General features: G+C 40.4%; 1 protein-coding gene across 1 annotated transcript in view; it reads left to right on the top strand.

The window, feature by feature from the left end:
- The window catches only part of LOC147723041 (molybdenum cofactor sulfurase-like), a 1,924,377-nt gene that overhangs the window by 1,491,957 nt on the left and 415,584 nt on the right, over window positions 1-16,836 (top strand). The window lies entirely within an intron of this gene.

The following is a 16,836-nucleotide window of genomic DNA, read 5'->3' as shown; positions in this document are numbered from 1 at the left end:
GTTGGGCTTGCCTTCTGGCCCGTGGGTGTTCTCCTGGCCCGCCTGGTGGTTCTTCTTCGCCGGGAGGGGGTCTTGGTGTTCCCTGTCTGGACGTGTGATGCATCTCGGCCCCGTCTTTTTCATGGGTGAGGCTTCACGTCAGGCGGTGTCTCCCCTCCATCGGCTCCCTGCTCTATGTGCGGTGATCCCTTCGGTTCCCGTCTCGGGCTGGTCCTCCTTCGGGGGTCGTGTGCATGGACCCGGTCCTCCCCTCTGCTTCGTTCAGGGGGGGGCGTCCTTTGGCGCCGGGTCGTTTGGGGGTCGTTGGGATCTCCTACAGTCACGCAGCTCCTCGTGCTTCGGGAGTTGCTGGCAGTCCTCCTGGCCTGCCGTCTTTTGCTCCTTTGCTTCGGGGTCCCCATGTCTTGGTCGGGTCAGTCGACCGGGTGGTGAGGAGCGGTGTCAGCCTTCAAGGGGGGTGCAAGGTTCGCTCCCTTTGATTACAGCCTCGGGGGTTGTTTTCTTGGGCGGAGTCGTCGGTCCTGTCCCTTCGGGCTGTCTTTCCCCCGGGGTCCGACTATGTGGAGGCGGATCGACTGAGTCGGATCTTTCCTTCGTTGCCTTGTCTCGCCCTGACCCCGGTGGTGTTTCGGCGCCTGGTGCCTCGACTCGGTCTGCCTCTGGTGGATCTGTTCGCGGTCGGGGTCTCGGCCCTCCTGCCCAGGTTCTACTCTCTCCTCCCGGGTCCGGGGGTATGGCGGGTGGATGCCCTGTCATTCGCTTGCCCTTTCGGTCTACTGTACGCATTTCCCCCGTTCCCACTGATACCACGGGGCCTCTGCAAGATTCGCTTGGGCAGGGCCAGGGTGCTTCTGGTGGTTCCTGGCTGGGTCCGCCCCCCCTGGTTCCCTCTCCTTTGTGAGCTGGCGGTTCAGGCCTACTGGCCGATCCCGGATCTTCCCGTTCCGTTGTTGGGATCCCCGCTCCCGGAGTCGGTGTTGAGCCGGCTCTATCTGCAGGCCGGGCTCCATCTGCAGGCCTGGTTCTTGAGCGGTTGACGCTGCTTGCTCGGGGTTGTTCTTCAGGGGTTGTGGTTTTGCTGCTGGGCTCCCGCAGGTCTTCCACATTCTCTTCCTATGCCCGGCACTGGGCTTCTTTCTCGCGTGGTGCGGTCGGCTTGGTGCTGACCCCGCCACCGTGGACCCCATGCGGGTCTTGGATTTCCTGGCTGAGGGGTTTTCCTTGGGCTTGGCCCCTTCTTCCCTGAGGGCCCGGTCGGCTGCCTTGCGGGCCTTCCGCAGTCCGGTTTTCGACGGGCTGGATTCCCTGGTGGCTCGCTTGGCTCCGGAGTTGTTTTCTCCGTCGCCCTCGGACGCTCTGCCTGTCTCCCCCTTGGGATCTCCCTCTCGTTCTGCGAGCACTTCAGGGTCCGCCCTGTGAGCCCCTGGCCTCGGTGGCTTTGCGGTTCCTCACCTTTACGGTGTTTTTTTTCCTGGTGGCAGTGGTGTCTGCTGGGCGAATGGGCGAGCGGGGGTCGTTCCTCCGCTCCCCTCCCTTCTTGCGGGTTTTACCGGACAGGTTGTTTCTCCGGCATGTCCCCCGTTTCCTTCCCGGGGTTCCTTCCCTGGTGACCCGGGCTCGGGTGGTGTCTTTACCGCCCTTCCCTCCCGACACGGGTCCTTCCTTGTCCTTGCTGGATGTCCGGCGTGCTGTTTTGACTTCTCTTGAGCGCACGTCTTCCCTTTCCCGGTGTGATAGCCTGTTCGTGACTTTCGGTCCGGTTCGTTCTGGCCACGAGCCCTCTCTTTCCACCTTGTGTCGCTGGCTGAAACGGGCTATCGTCCTTTCCTGTGCTTCACTGGGTTCAGCGGTACCGGCGGGGGCCCGGGGTCGGCCCGCTCGGAGTGTGTCTGTGTCCTGGGCCTCCTTCAAGGGTGTCTCCACTGTGGTTGTTTGTCGGGCGGCGACGCGCTCGTCCCCCCACATGTTCGTGGAAAACTATCGCGTTGTCTTGGCTGTCCCTGGGGACTTCTCTGGGGCCGTTCTGAGTGCGGGAGCTGTGGCTCCTTGATGGCCTTTTCTTTCTGTCTTGATTCAGGTTTCCTGTTATTCCTGTTTTCTTTTCATTATTCTGATTAAACCTTGTGTTGGTTTATCTGCATCACCGTGTGGTGTTGTTCTTATGGTGGTCAATGAAGCCTTGTTGGCTTGGGTATTTGCTCACTTTGTAAGTCATGTGGCGAGGAAGACTAACGAGGAGGTAATGCCCCGGTTACTTACCGGTAATCTTCATTACTCCGAGTATAGTCTTCCTCGCCACATGAGTTCCCTCCCCCCCTCCCTGTCTGGCTATCGGCTTCATTGTTTGCTTGGTAGTTCAGGCTGTTGGTTGGGCCGGCCCGCCTCTTATAGAGGTCAGGTGTGACTGGTCGGCCATGTTGGGAGGGGCTGGGAGGCTTTTTTTACTTTGGAGGGTTCTGTCGTGGAGCTGAAGCTCACTTTGTAAGTCATGTGGCGAGGAAGACTATACTCGGAGTAATGAAGATTACCGGTAAGTAACCGGGGCATTACTGAGTGTATTTTTGTTGTCTTGAGCGGTTTGTTCTTTAACATTAGGTCAATCTGGTAAATCTTTAGTCTACGAAAATTCCATCTGATAATGGTCATCTGATTAGCTAAATGTACAGTTTCAAGTAAAGTGGAAAGTTGTTTGCCAATTTGGGCCTAGAGTAGTTTATTGATGTGGAACCAGTATATCGTTGCCAGAATATCATTTCACATAAATACTGTAAGCAAAATTGCATCTATAAAAACACTGCCCCAATGAAGTCACTAATAGAACATCTATAACCAATGGGGTGATATTTTTGTAAACAATTTAGTTGATAATATTTGTGAAGTGATTTTTTTTGTAACTGATCTGACTTACAACAGTTTTTTTATGGTAGACGGTTGGCTTCAGAAACGTAACAGTTTCTACTAAGGGGTTGTTGCCAATGGGCATTATATAGCAAGTTTAGTGAGATGGGGTCATTTTCTTACGTTTTCAAGGTATTTGCGATGATCATCTTAATCAAGGAAGACATTTTTGTGCGAAGTTGTACTGACAAGGTAAAATTCGTCATTGGATCACATTGTTCTTTGTATTGTATGAGCCTTTGACCTGCGTTTCCGAAATTGAGACTGTTCTTTAGTTTTATTGAGATTGTCCTGATTCATTTTTCTGAAGAAAATAGACTTTTACGGTAGTGATGTGATTTCTTTTATATATATATATATATATATATATATATTACCTACTGGCGGTCGCCAGTAGGTATATATAGTTAGGATTTTTTCCCTATGGGATTTCTGAAAATTCTATGTCTAATAACTTTGGCGTTTGTGGACGGAATCGGCTGAAATTTTCAGGAAAATGGCACATTTTGTTTCTGAGCAGCTCCTGGAAATTTGGGGGGGGGTTCGTCAAGGGGGGGCTGAGAAAAAAGGGGGGTCCCAAAACGCGTTTTTAACATTGAGTTTTCCATAGGGCGGTTGGACTCACTTTTAGCCCGAACGGCTGAATGGATTTCCACGAAACTTGGCAAAATTGTAGGGACTGTTAGCCCGATGTGCCTTTGCTAGGTCTCAATATATGTGCTTCAGTGGATTTAGAGAAATTAACGTTTAAATCAAGATATATATCTGTAACAGCGCTCCGGGCAGCGATCCGGTTCGCGTACTTTTCGCTTATCGGAACTATGCGAAGCGAAGCTGATTGGCTCTCCGGTGTCTGTCAACATTCTAAACAGTCCGGTGCGGCCGCCATCTTGTCTCTCGGTAGGATCGAGAGATAAGAGGAGGCCAAAACAAAGGGGGACATTTCGATAAGGGGGCATAGTAGATCCTCCCTGACCCCCTAGGTTTTATGTGGAGGTTGTAAAAGGTTTCTGCAGGGCAAAAAAAAAAAAAAAAAAAATAAAAATATTTATGCGTGGTGAGCTCCTAGTACGCGAACCGGGTAGCGCTCTGGGCAGCGTACTATAAGGATAAAAGAATGATAGATTTTTCTAATACTGTATGTTAATTATTTGTTGTTTTTGTTGGTTTTTTTTTGTTTTCTTTATTTTTATTTTTTTTTTATTATGATTGTGTTTCATACTTTATTAAACTATCTAACATTTCATTGTCAGAAATGTCATAATTTATTATAGGGTGTAATTTTTTTTCATTTTGAAGCAGGTTGTCCACTGCTTCAACACATTGTAGAAGTTCGTGGTCTCTACTGTCATCCATAAAGTAATCAATTTTGTCTTGGCTGCTTTCCTTCAGTTCAATTGAAAATGTAACTTGTTGTTCGCCTTCCATTTTGCCTGAAATTTTGAATAAAAAAATATATATTAGTAGAGATTGGGCACTGTTGGGATTAATTTTAGATAGGTAGTTTTTATCAGTGAATTTTTCTTTTGGCAGTGTATAGTATCAGAGTGGAAATATGACTATAAAAAAGTGTATGTAATTTAACGAAGAGAAGCCTAACTCCATTCCTAACTATAACAGAGAAGTCTATCTAAATCCATAACTACTACAGAGGGATAGTGTATATGTATCAGAAAAAGTCTACCATATCAAGTTATAGTGTACAATAAACTTCATTTTTAAAAATAACAACTTACCTTCAGAAACAAGTTGAAGTCTTAGGTAAGTATTGAAATGTGATGTACACCAAGAAGTAGCAGTCAAAATGGCTGTGTTTTCTTCTGTTCCTTTATATATATTCAGGTATATAACCAATCAAATATCAGGTAATAAAAGTAGAAAATGAAAGTAAGATTTTTATTGGTTGTCAATTCCAACACTTCAGATGTGTTTTGTGAAGTAATTTACCTCAAGGTATTTAGAGAGGTCTACAGGCTTAATGGCTAAATGGAATTTCAATCAAATTTGTGAAAATGAAAGGGATTGTTATGTAGTATGAGTTAATCTATATTTGGTGAGAGTGTCTCCAGTCCTTTTTCTTTGAATTACTTTCCAACCTTTTCTTTGGGCCGCTTCCCGGGAAGCAGTTTAGTCCGCGAACTAGAAGCGTAACGGGAGTCCACCATTTTGTGTTTCGGTCGAATTAACATATAAAATGGAGGTTAAATAATGTTCAGAAAGGGTAGAAGGGGACACGGTACAAGTATTTTGACCCCCCAGGTTTTCTGAGGGTGGCTGAGGAGGACCATATGTGCGAAGAAAAAACATTTTTTAAATAATTTTGGACGGTTAGCTTCCAGTTCGCGTACCGGGTAGCGCTCTTTGAGCGTAGTTTGTTGAAAATTTCAGAAATAAGTTAGAGAAAAGTATTAATTGTGCGTGATCAGATGAAGGGTAGCTCTGAGAAGAGCTTTTGGGTTTATGTTCCATTTAGGTACTTATAAGTAGGTACCAATGCACAGTCTTAAATTCAGAATGAAAATTCTGTTGCCCTCATCTGAGAAGTGAACTCCATCTCCTCTGTAGATATCTTGCATGTAGTAACGCAAGTTATTATTGTACAGGGAGCCCATTCCATGGTCTCTCATGAAAGCTGAAACAGATTTGTTTACATGCTTCCTCGCTTTCTCAATTTGTGGACCAAATTGGTTGGACCACCTCCATTTCTGTCTTTGGCATATATTGGAATATACCAAGGCAGTTTGAGGAAAAAGTGCCATTAATTGCTCAAAGGTGTCCTTTAAAAGCATTTCCAGACCTACTCCTGTTAAAGTGCCCAAATCATTACCTCCACAATGCACTATTAACAGGTCAGGTTTTGGCAAATGCATAAAGGTTTTCACCAATGGTATCAATTGGTGACATTTTAATCCTCTTTGGCCCAACCATTTAATTTCCACATCTTGTAAATTGAGGTTGTGTAAATTTCTGTTGTCAGCATACCTTTGAGCCCAGTGGATGTAACTATGTCCAACAATCCAGACGTTAAACATGGTGGGAGAAGGTTGAGCTGCAGTCAGATGAAGTGTGGTAATGAAAGGGCAGTTGAAACAGTAGGAGTTTGTAAAGAAAAAAAACTGTGGATTTCCAATGCTAATGATTCATTAGCAGTGATTGGCGCATTTCCATTTCTGAAAACAGAAAGTTAGGGTGCATGGATGTGTTCTTGAAAGATGTAATTTCAATGGTCAAGGAAGAAACTTTTAATGAAAGATTGCACTGGATACGCAGGTGCACTGAGAGTTCAGAGTTCAATTGAAACATTGTTGTGTGAATTTGCAAACATGAGAGGTCTTCCAGGAGGTCGTTGCTATGGAAAAAAGGCAGAGAGGGCAGAGGGGGGGAAGGGTTTTGATTTGAAAAAAGTGAGGGAAGAGTTATGATTGGCTAATATGAGAGATATGTGAAATGAATATCTGTATTTCTGTGCTTTCAATAGCTGCAGCCTCTGGAGTGCATCCTTTTTCTTCTGCTGAAGACAATTTGGTGTATTTCTGAGACTGTTTTTAAAATCCAAAAAGTATTTGCTAAGGTGAGAAAAGATTTATTTTTTTTAGATATAGAATAGAATGATTTAAGGAGAAAATGATGAAGAAAGCTGTGTTTTAAAACTGTGGCTTTGTCTATAGTGATATAGAAATAGATTTTGTTACTTTGAGAAATTGTATTTGCATATTCGGTGTAGGATTCTGGCATGTAGTAACTCAAGGTATTGTTGTATATGAAGCGCATTCCATGGTCTTTTATGTAAGCTCAAACAGATATGTTGTTTTTAAAAACCATTTTGAAATCAATTAAATTTTGGATATGTACTGTTAGAGCTTCATAGGTTGTTTTGGGTCATATTTATAAGGCATTTGAGTGTCTTTGATGTTATTTTTTCATTTTTAAATGGAAAGCATTCCTCATGGGGCAAGTGTCTTGTAAATACGTTGCCACCTGCGCTTGGCAAATTTTGATTTTGATTATGGGAGTTACATAGCCATGTTAATAATGTCGGAAAAATGGTGCTAGGGCATTCCAGAAAACGCTTTCGTGTGTCTCAAGGACATTTTCAGTCTTTTCCTCTTGAATGCAGGTATACAATTGATTTATATGCTGTGTTTAAAAACGATTCTTTTCTATGATGATATTTTTTCTCTTTTAAATGGAAAGCGTTCCTCATGGGGCTCTGAGCAGTTCTTAGTCATGTTATCCAATGGGTGGTGGATAACATGGCTAAGAGCATTTGCTGAATAATGCATGAATATCGTTGACTTTTCAGCGTTATTCATGCATTGCGGCCGTTTTTTTCTCATTTGCGAGCAGTTCTTAGCCATGTTATCCAATGGGGGGTTGGATAACATGGCTAAGAGCATTTGCAGGATAATGCATGAATATCGCTGACTTTTCAGCGTGATATTGATGCATTGCTACCGCTTTTTATCGCTAAGGAGAAAATGATGAAGAAAGCTGTGTTTTTAAATTGTGGCTTTGTCTGTAGTGATATAGAAATAGATTTTGTTACTTTGCGAAATTGTAATTGCATATTCGGTGTAGCATTCTGGCATGCAGTAACACAAGTGTGCTTGGCAAATTTAAATTTTGATTATGGGAGTTACATAGCCATGTTAATAATGTCCAAACAATGGTGCTGAGTAGTTTTTAGCCATGTTATCCAACATGGGCTTCGATTGGATTTCCACAGAGCATATTATGAAGCCCATTATCGCCGCTTTATCAGCCGTTTTCGGCCGATAATGCGACGATAATTTTAGTGTACAGGTTTGATAATATTTCCCTACATTCGCAGGGCTAGGTGATAGGCTGAGACCAGCCTGGCATGTAAAATGGCTGCCGTGCACGACAAAATTGTGGCATTGTAAAAAAGGCAAGTTGGCGCAGACATTGTGTCTCAATAAGGATTCATTCATAACAATGTGGTATTTTATCAAGCCTGTGCGCTTCAATTATCGCCGCTTTATCGGCCGAAAACGACCGATAAAGCGGCGATAATGGGCTTGATAATATGCTCTATGGATTTCCAATCGAAGCACATGCTAGATGTGAAGACATCTAAAATGGGCTTCGATTGGAATTCCACAGAGCATATTATCAAGCCCATTGTCGCCGCTTTATCGGCGATAATTTTAGCGCACAGGCTTGATAATATGCCTCAAAATATTTTATCGCACTGAGAAATTGGTGGTCAACACTTCCTGATTTTCTTCGAATCGAACGTTAACAGACGTCACGCAGCAAAAATTTAAAAAAAGATCACGCACAGCCGCTGGAACACATGTATCAACATATATGAGACTCCTCAGCCACTCTCAGAAAATATAAGGGATTAGGATACGTCTCCCGCACCTCCTTATTCCTAGTAATTTAATTAAAACGAAGCACAAAATGGCGTGATTCTTGTGCAGTTTGCGGCCCAGTTTGGTGTTTGGGAAGCGGTTCTATCGTGAAAAATATATATTTTTTTATTTTCCCCAGGGGACCCTTTAAAAAATTCCAACAACATTCCTAGGGGGTCAACTGGGGTATACTTTGCCCCATGTCATTAAATTTCCCCTTCGTTTTTCACCTCTTCTTCTCTCTCGATCCTACCGAGAGATAAGATGGCGGCCGCTCCGGACTGTTTAGAATGTTGACAGACACTGGGGACCCAAGCAGCTTTGCATTGCAAAGTTCCTTTTCGCAAGTGGGAGCGTATTTACAAGAAACTTGCACCATGAAGAACGCTTTCCATTTACAAAAGAAAAATAACATCATACACAGTCATATGCCTTGATTTGCTATGTCAAATAATAAGAAGGGCATTAAGTTTTTGATGACTGTTATTCATTTACTGTTTGGTAATAGTGGTTATTAACATTTTTTATTATATTTTTCAACAGATTCAACTGCAGATTCTTTCATAGTTTGGAAAATGCCTACAAAGAATAGAGTTAGAAAGGCTCGAAAACGTCAAAGACAGCACGGTGATGTTTTATTGCAGCAGTCCTCTTCCCTAAATACTTATCAAAACACCAAGAAAGCTCCGGGTAAGAGCACAAAGTCTTTCTTAAAAAATATTTGTAGTAAAAAAAGTTTTTCTCGCCAAAATGTTTCAGTTCAGAAAAAGAAGAGTAATTTAAATGGAAAGGAAAGACCCATGAAAAATGTTACTGGTAGAGGAAGAGATAACTCTGTGCATGATAGTAGAAGGAAAGAACAGTTTAGGGATATTCGACAACGAATGTTCCGTAATCGGATAATAGTTAATTTAATAAAAAATATTAAGAAATGCAAACAGAAAGCGGCATTTTATAAGAAGAAGAAAAATGTAGAGAAAATTATTGATCATGCTTTTGAAATTAAGCGAAAGTTGTTTATTTTGGTAATCAATAGAATTAGGAAACTAAGCAAGGTAATTTCTGATTTCAAAACAAACAGTAGATGGAAGAGAGTAGTAAATCGTAGCAACTTTTGTGAAGTTTTTTCCGGAGAATGGATGCATAGTTAAAGTTCTGAGGCATTTTTTAATGAGGAGAGTTATTTTCAGGATAATGATTTGGTGCATGCAGTTGACATCAGTGGTCGAGCTTATGAAGTGAAGGATGGTTGTCCAGTTGAAAAAGAAAAACTTGTGACAACAGAGACAGAAGAGGCGCTAAGTGATGAGGTTTTAGGAAGACGTCCTAAGGCTCCTGTGTACATTTGGAAGTGTAGTTCTATTTGCAGTGTGCGACAGGTTTCCATCAATTTGATTTGTGATTTTATACGGACATTTAATAAGAAAAGTTTGAAGCAGAAAATGAAGTTGTTGCAAGATTTAGATCCTTGCAGAGTGAGACAAATAACAGGTTTGCGTGGTCATTCACTGGCTTGTCTTTCCAGGAGAGTATGCCAGAGTGTTTTTCATCATTTCAGGATGCTAGCAGTGCATCATAATAAAGTGAGAAAATTAGTGAGAATGTTGTATTATGCAAAGAGTCCAGCAATTATGCTTAAACAATTATGTGCTGCTCTTTTGCATGGTTCTGAAATAGATGTGAAGAATATTTGTGAAGAAATTGAGTTTTGTTACTTTAGTAGTAAAGATGAGAATGTTCAAATTGACCCTGAAGTAGAGAGTAATGTGGAAGATAATGTACAGGTTTACAGTACAGATAATTTTCAGAAGGAAATTTCCACGTTTCAGATGAAATCAAGTGAGAGGCCTAATTTCACTTGTGTTTGTTGTCGACGCACTTATTATAAGAATCAGACTAAGGTAGTGGATTTATATGCAAAAAGTGAAAGGGAAAATAATAGTGAATGGAAGGATTTTGCCACATACTTGATGGTAGAAAATTATTTTGATTTGGGATCGGATCAACGTGTGTGTACTTATTGTTGTAATAAATTAAACCAAAACCAGATGCCTGCTAGGGCAGTTCATAATAATCTTGAATTGGTTGAGATTCCTTCTGAATTGAAGGATTTAAATACTTATGAATCTATTTTGATTCAAAGTATCCATCCCTTTCAGGCTATTGTAAGAATGGAGCCAAAGACAGGGAAGTTGCCTCCAGCAGATTTACAGAGAGGATTAAAGGGAAGAGTTGTTTATTTGCCTTTAGATTTGAATAAAAACATTAACACAATTGGAGTAGAAGAAGTGGAAGAGGAACCTCTGGTTATCTTGGTTAATGGGGTTCCGACAAAGAATAAGAAAATATGGCAAGATTTAGTGGATGTTAGGAAAGTCAAAAAGGCAACAGTGTATTTGAAGAAAAATAATAAGTATTATAAGAATGTGTATGTTGCAGAAGAGGAAGTAAGTGATGAAGAGGATAGCGATTTGTGTGCTGGGCAAATTGAGAAAGTAGAGGCCTCTAAAAGTGAAGAAATATATGAACATTATAGTGTTCATCCTTTGCATTCCAAGGAAGTCATGGGGAATGCTATTGAGTTGTTTCAAATGAAACAAGCCAAAGGGAGTCCCATTAGTGTTTGGGAGGAAAGTTTGGAAGCTCGGTGTTTCCCACAGCTATTTCCCACAGGTCGAGGAGGAAGATATGATGAGCGATCTCATCAAATTCCTGCGTCTGAATACCGGACTTTACGATTGTATGGAGAAGATCCTAGGTTTCGTCAATGCATTCCCTATTTGTTTCATCTCCTGTTTGAAAGCGATCTGTCTGGACTGTCATATGCAGTGAACCACATTTTAAAAAGTGGTATACAGATGCGAAATATCTCGGCAAGAGACTTTATGCATAAAGTTAATGTCCAAGATAGTATTTTGGATTCTCATTTAATTAATCTCATGGCGTGTCAGCGTGGTACTAATGAGTACTGGTATCGTCGTCATGGTGATTTAAAATGTATGCTGAGGAACTTAGGAACTCCGACATGGTTCCTCACTCTGAGCTGTGCCGAGTATGGCTGGGAAGACTTACTTGAATTTCTACGAGAAGCAAATGGAAATATTGAAAACATTGAATTCAAGACACCTGGAGAACTGTGTTCTTTGGATCCTGTGAATGTATGCAGGTACTTCAATCATAAATTTGAAGCTATGATGTCTTTCATCACAAATAAGAAGAATCCACCTCTTGGAGAGGTGTTGGATTTCTTCTGGAGAAAGGAGTACCAAGCAAGAGGTGCTCCTCATATACATATGTTGTTGTGGATCAAGGATGCACCTAAATTTGGAACAGATCCCGATCACTTAGTGATGAATTTCATAGAACAGTATTCTACGTGTGCTGTTCCAAACGCAACGGAGAAGAAAAGCCTAAGAGAACAAGTTCTACGTTTCCAAAGCCATCGTTGTGGAAAGTACTGTCGTCGTAAATTCAGAAACAAGGACAAGTTCTACACCAAATGTCGTTTCAACTTTCCTCGCCCGGTGATTTCTAAAGGAAAAGTGAACAGTTTGATGTCTTCACTACGACATAATGTGACGAGGAAATCACCCAAAAATACATACAATTTGAAAAGGAACGAAGAGTCCAAGTACATCAACGACTACAACCCAGTGATTTTGTCCATGTGGAATGCTAACATGGATATACAGTTTGTGGGTGACAACTGCATGGCTGTGGCTAGGTATGTGACATCTTACATCACCAAAAAAGAAAAGACAGAACTGAAGGATATGTGGGAGGACATATCCCATGAAAAGAGCCTCAGCAAGAAGTTGTACAGTTTCAGTCTGAAGATGTTGTCGCATCGAGAAATCGGAACTTACGAATGTTCAGATCGATTGTCTTCAGCAAGTCTCTATGCCAAATCTAGGAGTATCGTTTGGGCGAGTCTTGGTCTTGCTGCAACGCGAAATCGAGTTCTAAAACCTGTCCGGGAAATTGAGTATTTGGCGGAAAAGGAGCCAAACAGTACCGACATTTTGAAGACCAACATGTTGGATACATATTATCCAAATCGAAGCAGTCACCTTGAGAATGTTTGTCTATATGAGGTTCTCCAAAATTATATATTCAAGAGGAACATCAAAGAAGATATTGAGAAAGGAGTGTATGCTGTAATTGGAAGTGAGGGATGCCTGGTCAAGCAAAGAAAATGCCAATTAGTAAACCATCGAAAATTGAGTGGTGAATCTCCAGAAAAAAAGGAGTTTTTCTATTTAGCACTTTTGCAACTTTTCAAGCCTTGGCGTGCAGAAGAGGAACTGCTTGGAGATTTCCTCTGTTACGAAGACTCTTTTAATGCAGCTAAGGAGTCCATAGAATGTCCTGCTTTTCCTAAATATCAAGAAATGCTAACTTTGGAAATTGAGCAGGAAGCAACGATTGCAGCCGAGATTGCCAGAGACAGTTCTCAGGACAGTCAGAGTTCTGTTTCATTGAGTCAAGATCCACTTGGAGGACCTATTATCGAAAATGAAGCTGCCACTGCTATGAATGAAGTGGAAAGAGCCATGGCACATGCTCAGGAGGATTCAGTTAACTTAGAAGACTTGGAAAAACAACTCAACATTGAGCAGAGGAAAATATATGATGAAGTTACCAAGGAAATTGAGCACGGATTAAGTCGTGAGAAGAAAGAGTGCTCATGTACGTCGTTGAAGCCTGTCCGACTGTACGTGAGTGGAGAAGCGGGAACTGGAAAGAGTTTCCTCATTAAAGCAATTTCTTGTTATTTGCAGGAAAGGACTGAGTCATCGCTGTCTTGTGTTGTCACCGCTCCTACTGGACTGGCAGCACATAACATTAAAGGTATTACTTTGCATCGTCTACTGATGCTGCCGGTGGAGCATGACAACAAATTACAATACAACAAGTTATCTGGAGATGCTTGCTGTGAAGTTTCAAGAGTCTTGAGGAAAATGAAACTACTTATCATTGACGAAGTAAGCATGGTTTCCAATGTCATGCTTGCCTTTGTGCATTTGAGAATGCAAGAAGTACTTAAAACTGAATATGATGTGTTATTTGGTGGCAAACACATCATTGTTTTCGGAGATCTCCTGCAGCTGACACCAGTAAAAGGTCAACCTGTGTTCAAAATACTCACACATGAAGATACCAGGAAGTGCCTAGGGAGCATTGGCAACGTCAATATATGGTTAAACTTCAATTATGCAGAACTGCATGAAAATATGCGTCAGGCAAAGGATGAAGATTACAAGAATATTCTACAAGATATTAGAATTGGAAAAGTGACCGAGCATGGGAGAGAAGCTTTAAATGCACGATTACTGTCAAATTTATATCCCAAACAAGAGATTGTGCCTGAGAATATTTTTCAGAAAATTACTGAAAAGAAATCCGGGATATGTCTCATGCCAACTCTTGCAGAATGTGCCATCTTCAACAACAAAATGTTGAATTTAGAAAAGCAAGAGATTGTGAAACTTGAAGCTATCGACAAATTAGAGCATATGGGATCAACAATTATTTTGTCAGACAATTTGAAATCAAAATTGGATTCATTAGAGAAGACTATATCTAAAACAGCGGGTTTTGAAAAGACTTTGAATGTGTGTTTAAATTGCCGAATCATTTTGAGAAGGAATTTACATGTAGAAAGAGGTCTGGTAAATGGATCAATGGGTAATGTTGTTGATTTTGAAAAATACAAAAATAGAGATGGAATAGAATTTTTAAAAATTAAATTTGATGGCATTGAGGAAGTACAGCAAATTGGTCGTTGTTCTGCTAGGTTTTTGCTTGTTAAAGACTTATATGTTCGCCGTAAACAGTTTCCTGTTTGCTTGGCATATGCGGTGACAATCCATAAATCGCAAGGTTTAAGTGTAGACTGTGCATTGGTGAATATTGGCAGTTCTGTGTTCAAGGAGGGTATGGCATATGTGGCATTGTCACGAGTTAGAACTTTATCGGGATTGTACTTGATTGACTGTGATGTCACAAACATTTGTGCGGATCTAGATTGTGTTAAGGAATACAATAGGTTAAGAAGAGAGTATGCGCCACATTTGCCTCAATATCCTTTGTTTGAGAAACGTGTGGTAGGCCAGAAACGTAGAAATATCAGTAATAGTAGGGAGGTTGTTGCAAAAAGACTAAAAGTCAATGAACCGAAAGTTGTTAGCAGAAAGAAAGTGGATTCTGTTGAAGATGTTGTCGGTTTTCAATTTGAAAACAGTTCTGGTGTCAACTGCTATGCAAATGTAGTGGTTAATGTTCTCTTTTCACTAGAGAGTTTAAAAGAACAGATTGTGTTCAATTCGGAACAAAGTTTATGCTGCTTGTTGAATTCTGTGTTAGAGAAATGTAGCACTGATCGAACAAAAGTAGAAAGTGTGTCTGAAGTTCGTTATCTGTTAGATGAATGTTCAGGTCAAACAGACTTCTCTGAAAATAATCAGCAAGATTGTCAGGAGTTTTTAATGTATATGCTTGATGTATTGGAAGATGAGGGTGTAGATGTAGATCACCTGTTTGGGCTTTCTTATCAATGGCAGCATGACTGCGAGAACTGTATGGTATCAAGTACTACTAGTGTAGAGTCAGAAAGATTTATATATTTAACTTTGCCAGACAGTAAATCAGTGTCCTTTAATAAGCTAGTAAATGCAGCGGATCACAACATGGAGTGTAGCCAATGTAAATGTGATATGATGTCAACATTATTTATACGTAGATATAGCCAGTATGTCATTTTAATGATCCAATGTTGTAGGCCTGATGGATCAAAATTGTCAACTTTAATAAAAAAAATTGTGGCTTCTCAGCTGTCAATATCAGGGAGGACTTTTGTAACTGTAGCAATTATCTATCACGATGGTCCATCAACAACATCAGGACATTATACAGCTTACTTAAAGTCTGGAAACGGCTGGTCATTCTGTAATGATTCGGTTGTAACTTTCAAAAAAAAATTGCTGTTTGACCTTAAAAATTCTTACCTGGTGTTTTTAAAACCAAAATTTTAAGTAGAGGGAATGTAAGTCTGCAATGCTGTCTAGATTAAAAATCCAACTATATAAACCTGATGCAAGTAAGTCTGCTTCATAGTAAGCAGTATCAGTGTCATAGGAAAAGGAGAACATGAGTGACAAAGAAGAGTAAGATATTAGTAGTCCAGGATTGTGAAAATAATCTCAAATATTTTATTTTTGAAAGTTGCGAAAATAGAAAATGTCGGGATTTGATTGGAAGAATTACAAGACTTGCGAATCGCGGCAACATGATTTGGCCTAGTGGAAACATGTGATAGAATGAGAGACGTTTTTTTTTCTATGTAACATATTTTACGTATCGATGGAGGTTTTCTTTCAGAAAGTGGCGGGCTGAAAATATTTATAGCAGAACAGAGTGGATGCTGTTTATAGGAGATCCTTCGACGTCATTGAAAGTAAGTTAATTTTAAGGAGTTTTGAAATCAGATTTCTTAGGTTGTATGGGTTTTTTAAACACAGTCATTTTGATTGTGTTTTTTTTTTCCCCGCTGTTACATGATGAATACCTTCAAGTCACTGATTTAAGTGAAATTTGATACATTCTGAGAACAGCAAAAATAAACCATTTAACATGTATAATTAATGTTATGCTTTTTGTCCTTATGATATACATTTAGAAATGTGAGGTACATATGGGTAAGCTGAGTTCTGTAAATATCAATTTTAATGCTTACAGTGCTGTACTTCTGGGTACTGTTTTTTTAAAAAAAAAGAAAAGAGGCCTCACCTCAAAGAAAGCTCTTGAAAGCACACATCTTATTTGCATCCTAAAACAATCATTTTAAATGTTAGACACAATTTTATGATGGTTTTACATCTCTTTTGCGCTGTTATGGCATCACTATTGTGAGACATAAGCAATGCAAAAGAAGCATCATATTTCAAAATAGGCCTCATTTCATCAGCATGAAGATACTGTTTGTTGAAAATAAATATATTTAGGATTGTGTAGGGGTCGTAGAGAAGTAGAGGTTTCTATAAGTGTCAAAGTTGTTTATAAAGTGTTTCTTCTTGAACCTTTTCCCTTCTTTTTTCTAATTTTTAAATACATGTTTTAATATTTTTGGAAATGTTTGTTCTCTCTTTTACAGATTGAATGTATGAAAAATTTTCTTTAAAAATTAACAAGAATTATAAGGTAAATGTTTTCTCCTTTTTTAACCTGTATTCCACTGCTGATGATGTCACTGACTATGTTATGAATGATGTAATAAGTGGGCATATCTGTTATCTCGTTAAAAAAAGGAATAGTAAGTTTAAGGATAGGAAACAGATAGTTATGTTACAAAAAAGACAGCTATAGGACGTAAACAAAAAAACTGTTACTCGCAATCCACTGCTGATGATGTCACTGACCATGTCAAAAATAATGTAATATATGACATGATCAGAAGTGAATTGCGGGTCACAGTATCTATTCTTTACTCCCTATAGCTGTCTTTTTTGTAACATAGCTGTCTGTTTTCTTTCCTTATACTTACTGTTCCTTTTTTGGGTGC

This window comes from Lissotriton vulgaris, chromosome 4_1, assembly GCF_964263255.1.
Source record: "Lissotriton vulgaris chromosome 4_1, aLisVul1.2, whole genome shotgun sequence".
Lineage (NCBI taxonomy): Eukaryota > Metazoa > Chordata > Amphibia > Caudata > Salamandridae > Lissotriton > Lissotriton vulgaris.
This window is presented reverse-complemented; position numbering and strand designations above follow the sequence as displayed.